We start from the raw sequence: 7,441 nt of genomic DNA, 5'->3' as shown, positions 1-7,441 counted from the left end.
AGTTCATCCCAAGGGGCCTTGGGAGGGGTAACCTTCTCCAGCACCGTGACAGCTGGCAAAGGACTGAGAGCAGGGGAAACCACCCCCTCCTGCAGGAGGAATATGCCAGAGGGCTCAGGTTTGGTTCCATCCTGTCTTAAGGAGGTCTTGGTAGCATTGCTGAGGATCTGAGGTCCTGTTTCCAGGACCCAAACCATAATGGGCAGCTGGGTGTGGAGGGTCACAGGCTTAGGGTCTGTGAGAGCCTTTATTTCCAGGCTGGATGTAGGAAGGGGCCTGGCAACATGGATGAGACCATGAGGGGCAGCCAAGCATCCAAAAGGGTGGGGCCTGGCAGGGGAGGTGCAAAGGGCCAGTGCAAAAGGCTGAGTAGTGGAAGCTGCTGCCTGCCTCTCAGTTTGCTCCAAAAACTGGTTTCTGTCCAGTCCCATGGGAACGCCAGGGCAGACCAGCTTCTGGGAAGGGTTCGGCTGACTAAGGTGGCCACGACAAGGTCAGGTCATAGGTTTGCTGCAGGGTCTCCGGCCTGGCTTACACCAACAGCACGGTGACCTCTGCACAAAGGCAGGAGTCTGATTTCACCCCGCAGGGAGGGCAATGTGGGAGTATGTATCCATTGCCACGTTGCCAGGAAAAATACTGTACATTAGGTGATGAGCCTTAATGTATTGCAAAGCTCAAGAATCGCATAAAACAATTCTTTTTTTTTTTAAGTCATGCTTTTTGCCTTAAAGTCTAAGGAGAGTATTTTTATTTTTTAATATTTTTAAATGTTTGTTTACTTTTGAGAGTCGGAGCATTAGTGGGGGAAGGTCAGAGAGCACAGAATCTAAAGTGGCACTGAGCTCCGAGCTGTCAGCACAGAGCCCGATGCGGGGCTCAAACTCACAATCTGTGAGATCATGCTCTGAGCCGAAGTCGGACACTCAACCGACTAAGCCACCCAGGTGCCCCGCATAAGACAATTCTTTACATGCTTCTTCCCCTGAACTCAGGTCATCTACCAACCAGTGGTGTGCCACTCAGGAGACATGGCACTTCCTCCTCTTTGCTCGTCCTCTGCCTATACTGTCTACTTTTTTAATATTGAAAATTGGGGGGGCACCTCGGTGGTTCAGTCAGTTAAGCATCTGACTCTTAATTTCGGCTCAGGTTATCATCTCACAGTTGTGAGATCGAGCCCCATGACAAGCCCTGAGCCCTGAGTGGAGCTTGTGTCTGGCTCTGTGCTGCACTTGGAGCTTGTTTGGGATTCTCTCCCTCCTTCACGCTTTGCCCCTCCCCTGCCTCGCTTGCACGCGTACACTCATGCACGCTCTCTCACTCCCTCTTGCTCAAAAAATAGAAAAAGGTTAAAAAAATTTTAAAAACAAAATCTGTTGTTTAAAAATAATGTTTTTTTTTTAGTTTTTGTATTGCAATACTTAAAGATTCACAGGGAGTTGATCTATCAGTTTAACTCGAATCCTATCAAAATCCCAGCAAGGCTTTTTTCTTTGTAGATATAGACAAGATTATTTTAAAATTTATAGGGAAAGGCAAAGACTCTTGAATAAAGCAATTTTGGGAAGGGATAATAAAGTGGGCCAAATCACCTCGCTGATTTCAAGACTTACAATATAGCGACAGTAATCAAGACCAAGAGTTATTGACAGGAGGACAGACATATAGATCGATAGAACTGGGCAGAAAGTCCACAGACAGGGGCACCTGAGTGGCTCAGTCTGACTCTTAACTTTGGCTCAGGTCATGATCTCACAGTTCGTGAGTTCAAGCCCCGTGTCAGGCCCTCCCTGACTGCCTTTACATGCTGTGCTCCTATTCTCATCCAAACACCCCTCGGTTCTCGTCTGCCTTGCCTGTCCCTGCATGTGGCTTGCCACTCCCGACATGGTGTATGGGGACCAGAAAAGAGTGACACAAGGCCCTGGTATCCCTCACAGTGCCAGGCATGACACAGATCCTTGTGCGGGCCACCTTCAGCCTGAGAGGATGAGGCCGCCTCTTTGTCCCCCTCCCCTCCTCCTACTCCCTTCTCCTTTCCCCACTTCCACTCCTCCTCCTCCTCCTCCTCCTCCTCCAGCTCCATGGGCTGTCCTGCCCCGGGCATGGGTGAACTCACACTCTGATGTGGCTTGGCCAAGCCCAGTGCTTTCCTTCAAACGCAATGAAAACCAAACAACACATTGCTCGTCATTGTTAGAAAAGTCATAGGATGGAAAAATTACCTCTTTACCCTCCTCCCACCCACCATGGTACCACCCCAGCTGGATTTTCCTATTCCTCAGAGCCCAAACTCTCAGGAGAATGCAGAATTCTAGGAGCTCGGAATCACCAGATAATGGAATCTCAGGCTAATGTAATTCTAGGACCCTATCATCATGGCATCATAGGAAGCCACAATAATGATATCTTAGTATTATATTATGTTAAAGCCACAAATGCCTTTTACAACGTGGAACTTTGCCTGTGGAATCCTAGAATCCCCAGCATGTCATTGCTGAAAACATCGGATTGGGCCCAAGAATCCATCTCTTGCAAGATCCATGTGCTGTGGACTCCCCCCACCCCCACTCATATATTGAAGCCCTAATCGCCAGTGTGATGGTACTTGGAAATGGAGCCTTAGGAAGGTAATTAGGTCAGGAGGGTGGAACCCTCATTAAAGGAATTAGTGCCTTTAGGAGAAGAGACACAAGAGAGACGATCTTTCTCTCCAGCATGTGAGGGAAGACACAGCAAGAAGGTGTCTGTCTGCACAGCCAGGAAGAGAGCCCTCACCAGACACAAATCAGCCAGCACCTTGATCTTGGACTTCCAGCCTCCAGAACCGTGGGAAATATATGTGTGTTAAGACACCATGAAAACTCTTTGGTCCAGTGTCCCAGCAAGTGAGAAGTGGGGAAGGCTGTGGGCCTCCCAGGTGAGGCTCCTGCCCAACACAAGAGCCGAATGTCCTCAGTGTTGGGAGGAAGACTGTGGTGACAGAGGGACCTGAGTCTGATCCCAACTCCGCTGATCTTTCAGTCTCTCTGACCCCCAGTTGCATTGGAGCAAGGACAGGGTAATTTTAGGTGATCAGTAAACTGCTAACTCCTGTCTTATCAGGGCTCTAAGCTTTCTCCCGCTGTGAGGCGCTGGGGGCTTGAACAGCACTGGGCTCTCTGAAAAGCTTTGGTGACCTGACAGGATGCAGAGGTTCAGGGCGGGAAAATCTGGTTCCTGGGGCAAAGCCGGGCTGAGGCCACGAGCCACAAGCCACGAGCGTTGCTAAGGGTGCTGATCTCAGGGAAGGGCACAGATGGTGCCTCTGGTTAAGCCTTTTTTGAGCGTCTCCTCCCAACCACAAAACCTCCCTCACAGTAAGTCTGGAAAGTTCATTTGCTTACTTGCCTGAGCCTCAGTTTCCTCCACTGTGGAGTACAGACCGCCATGCTCTTGGCTCAGTTCCCAGCCACCCCCGCCAGCTCCCAGCCGTGCCTTTCCTCTCTGGGACTCAGTTTACTCCTCCAGGACTTGGTTCCCAGGCCCACAGTTTCCACTCTTCAAGCTACCGCCAGTGTGGACCGCAGGCCCCACCACACATGACAAACACAGACTATTTCCTGTGCGTCAGAAGGGACAGTAGTGGTCACTTGCTCCATCTATCACATGTCCCTCTCACAGGTCAGGCATTCATGTCATTTCGGCCCCACCCCAGAGAGCCTGCTTGCCCTCTTCTGGGCCACATAGCAAGAAATTGGTGAAGAGGTGTCTCAACCACAGGCTTCTGTGTCCCTAAGGCTGTTTTCTTTTTTTGTTTTACTCCACTGGGTGGCATTCGCTTCACAGTCTCCTCCTTATTTACATACTAGGGGAGTGGGGGTTGAAACTGGGGGGAGGGGCTCGTTCCTGCACATCAAAGTCGACTGAACCTCCAGTGCCCTCAGTGGGAGGCCTGAAGGAGCCGCCTGCCAGCAAGTCAGCAAAGTCAAGGCCCCTCCAGAGGGGTAGGGATGAGGGGCGGGGTTGGGAGTGGGGACTGGGTTGGGATCAAGTTGCCCTGAATGGAAACAAACTCCAACCCCAAACCAAACCCAAACAGAGATTCCAGGAGGAACTGGGTGTCCCAAGCCGCCCCAGGCTAGAGGGACCATGAGGGGTCAAAGGATGAAATCGGGGCTCCCTGAGGGGCAGCGGTTCCCAGGCCTGTGCGGAGTGAGCCCTCCCTCAGAGACCCAGGCAGATGGAATTTCCATTCCCTGAGCCTGTAGCAGGCTGCGGGGGAGAGCTGCTCTAGGCCTGTGTTTACATCACCCAGACAAACATCCACAGAGGGCTTGCTGTGTCCCGGAGGCCACCAGAGAATGCAGCGGGTGGAGAGATCCGGCCCAAAACAACCTTGGAGATTAGCAACATGAATGCTAGGACGCATGACACTGGCACGTAAACCTGGACTTATTAGGGCTCTTAGCACTTCCTGCGGTGATGGTTTAGGCACAAGTAATGCTCAGCCAGGGACCCTTGGCCAACAGTCTGCACTCACTCATGTGCTTCTGGCTTCGGAGGTAAGTAGCCACTGAGGGTAAGCCAGGCCCTGATACTCATAAGAAGCCCTCAGGTTGATCTTCCCCAAGTGGGCTGGTCCTTTACTTCAAGTCCGTAGGGCTCCGGTTTAGGAGGAAAGACATGGAGAGAGCTGGCAAATGCGGAGTGCTTATTGTTTATTGGGTCCCGCGCCAGCCCCTTATTAAAGTGAATTCTCTCAGGGCACCTGGGTGGCTCCGCTGGCTGAGCAACCAGCTCTTGGTTTTGGCTCAGGTCATGATCCCAGCATTGTGGGATCGAGCCCCGAGTTGGGGTTCGTGTTGGGCGTGGAGATGATTAAGTTTCTCTTTCTCTCTCTCTCTCTCTCCCTCTCTGCCCTCCCCCACCGACACACTCTGTTCCCCTAAAATTAAAAACAAAAAATGCTTTCTCTCATGTAGTCCTGACCACTGCCCTGAGAGGCTGATTAGCGCCCCCATTTGGCAGATCGCCAGAGGGCACAGTGGTGAGGGGGGGGCCCTTCTCTGCTGTTCCTCAAAGTCTTCTGTTCCCTCCTCCTTTCCCCTTCACTACCAGCATGGAAGGCCAGCTCTGGAGAGGTCTCTCCTATGTGCCCGGATGCCCTTGTGGTAGCGCTTTGGAGTGTCTGTTTTTCCTTCATCTTTGTATTCCCTCTGTGCCTAGGTTTTATTTTTATTTTTAAGTGTCATTTATACTCCTTTTGTATCACTGTGAACTTGTTTTCTTCTTTTAGTTTGATGACCTTTGCCATTTGCTGGTATGCAGATACCTTCTCGGGTGGGCCTAGGTCTCTGAGCACGCCCCCATGGGTCACACCGACAGCGGGCTGCAGGTGGCCATGTTGACCCAACGGTGATCCTGACTCCTGATTGGGTCCCCTGGACACGTGTGACCCACACTGGCCCAATCACCTACGCTCTGGCTGAATGGGGGAGGGGGGGTGGCGTTCATAGTAAACCCACCAGTGAGGCTGATACTGTGGGATAGGTGAAGGGAGGGCTGGGGGCATCTGTCCTCCCCCATGAGTCCAGGAAGCCAGCTGCAGAGAGAGGCAGTGATAAGAAGCGTCCTGGCCTCACCTCCTCTGTTCTGGACTGCTTTTCTAACCCTCACCCCTGCCAGGGGTTCCATGGGGCACCATGCCCTTAAGGTGAATAACCATTTTGGCCTAAGCCTGCCTGAGAGTCTTAATAGCTGATTTACTGCAAATTAAAACTGAGAGAAACACTTAATCCCACTGGGTCTTGTCTCTGAGTTCACTGCAGCAGTACCTTCCGCCCTCAGCTTTGTCCACAGTTCCAGAGACTTCCCCACAAATAAACCCCTCCTCCTTCTCTTAGTGGTCTCTCCCTTCGCGCCATGTCCTCTGGATGCACACACACACACACACACACACACACACACACATGCACGCACACACACCTGTGCCCATTGCCCAAGCCCTTCCACCCAGATATACCCTCTTCTACCCCCACCCTTCCAGAGGGCTCCAGCGTCCCCTCCCACTGCCATCCCCGTCTCCCATCACCCTTGAAATTCTTGGTTTTATAGGATACATGCCCTGCCCAGGGTTGAAAAGTGGACCTTCGTTTTGATTACATAGGTATCTTTATGCCTCACCTCTAGTAACCAGACCCCAGCCGGGGCAGTCCTCCTGTCTTTCCTCCCCACAGATGTCACCATTTCCCTGTCCCGTGTCCCAGATGGGGCAGCCTTAGAGAACCCTGTGGCCAGTGCAAGGGGCACCTGAGCAGCTGGAGTACTGGAAGACAGGTGGCTTGGGAGGGAGGAGGCATGGGGTCCGGTCCCCTGTCTGCTGTGGGCCCCTGTGCCACCTTGAGAGGTTTCTCTGTCCTCTCTGGGCCTCTGCTCTGGCACAGCAAGAAACCAGATCCGGGTGACTCTGCCTTTAAGGCTGCAGAGAAGAGACTGAGAGCCTTCCCACGAGGTCCCTCCAATCCCTGTGCCCCTTGGGCAGCTAGGCTGATTGGTCAGGCTTGCCCAGAGGGACCCCAGGAATTGCCCAGGGCTCCAGCAGCCCCTGGCTGGCCAGCTTTCCTCTCTCTCCACTCACTTGGCTTCTCCTTCCTGCCCAAGCTCTCCCGGCAGCCAAGCTGCACTCACCCTCTGACTCGGCTGCACCCAGAAGGACAGACTCGGAGGTTGTCCCTCTCCAAGCGCTTCAAGATCACCCGTTCTCCCCATCCTGCCCCAGCTCAGGCCTCACATCCCCACTGTGGGCTGTAGCAGGGCCTTCCTCACTTGCTGGTCAGTGCTGCCTTACCCTCCTCCTCTGGGCTCCTCGATGACTGAAGGACGGATAAACTGCCGTTGTTCTGAGCCAGCCTGTTCTGCCAGTTGTTCTGGCAGCCCTAGGGAGCACATCTATGGGCTTTCCCACTGGCAGGCTTGGCCTGGCTTTCCTCCCAGCCCCCACTCTCTCTCTAAAGGGGGAAGAGGAGCATGTCCCTCCCCAGCTCACAAGTTTCCTATGGCTCCCTGCTGCCCTGGCACGATGATCCTTCCTAACTGGCCCCAGCATCCCGGCCCACTGCTCCCCACCTCCGTTTCTGTGTTGGCCGCACCAAACCACACACCACTTCTCCCCTCCGCGTCTCTGCTCTTGCTCTGCCAGAAAACACACCATGTTTCCCGGTTCGCTTCTACTCACTCTATTTATTTATTTTGTTTTTGTTTTTTATAATAGTTTATTGTCAAATTAGTTTCCATATAACACCCAGTGCTTCTCCCCACAAGTGCCCCCCACCATGACCATCACCCCCATCCCTCCTCCCCCTCCCCCTTCAGCCCTTGGTTCGTTTTCAGTATTCAACAGTCTCTCATGATTTGTGTCCCTCTCTCTCCCCAGCTTTCTTTCCCCCTTCCCCTCCCC

Source organism: Suricata suricatta, chromosome 11 (genome assembly GCF_006229205.1).
Source record: "Suricata suricatta isolate VVHF042 chromosome 11, meerkat_22Aug2017_6uvM2_HiC, whole genome shotgun sequence".
NCBI classification, from domain to species: Eukaryota; Metazoa; Chordata; class Mammalia; order Carnivora; family Herpestidae; genus Suricata; species Suricata suricatta.
The sequence above is the reverse complement of the archived record's forward strand: the minus strand, read 5'-3'. Positions refer to the sequence as shown.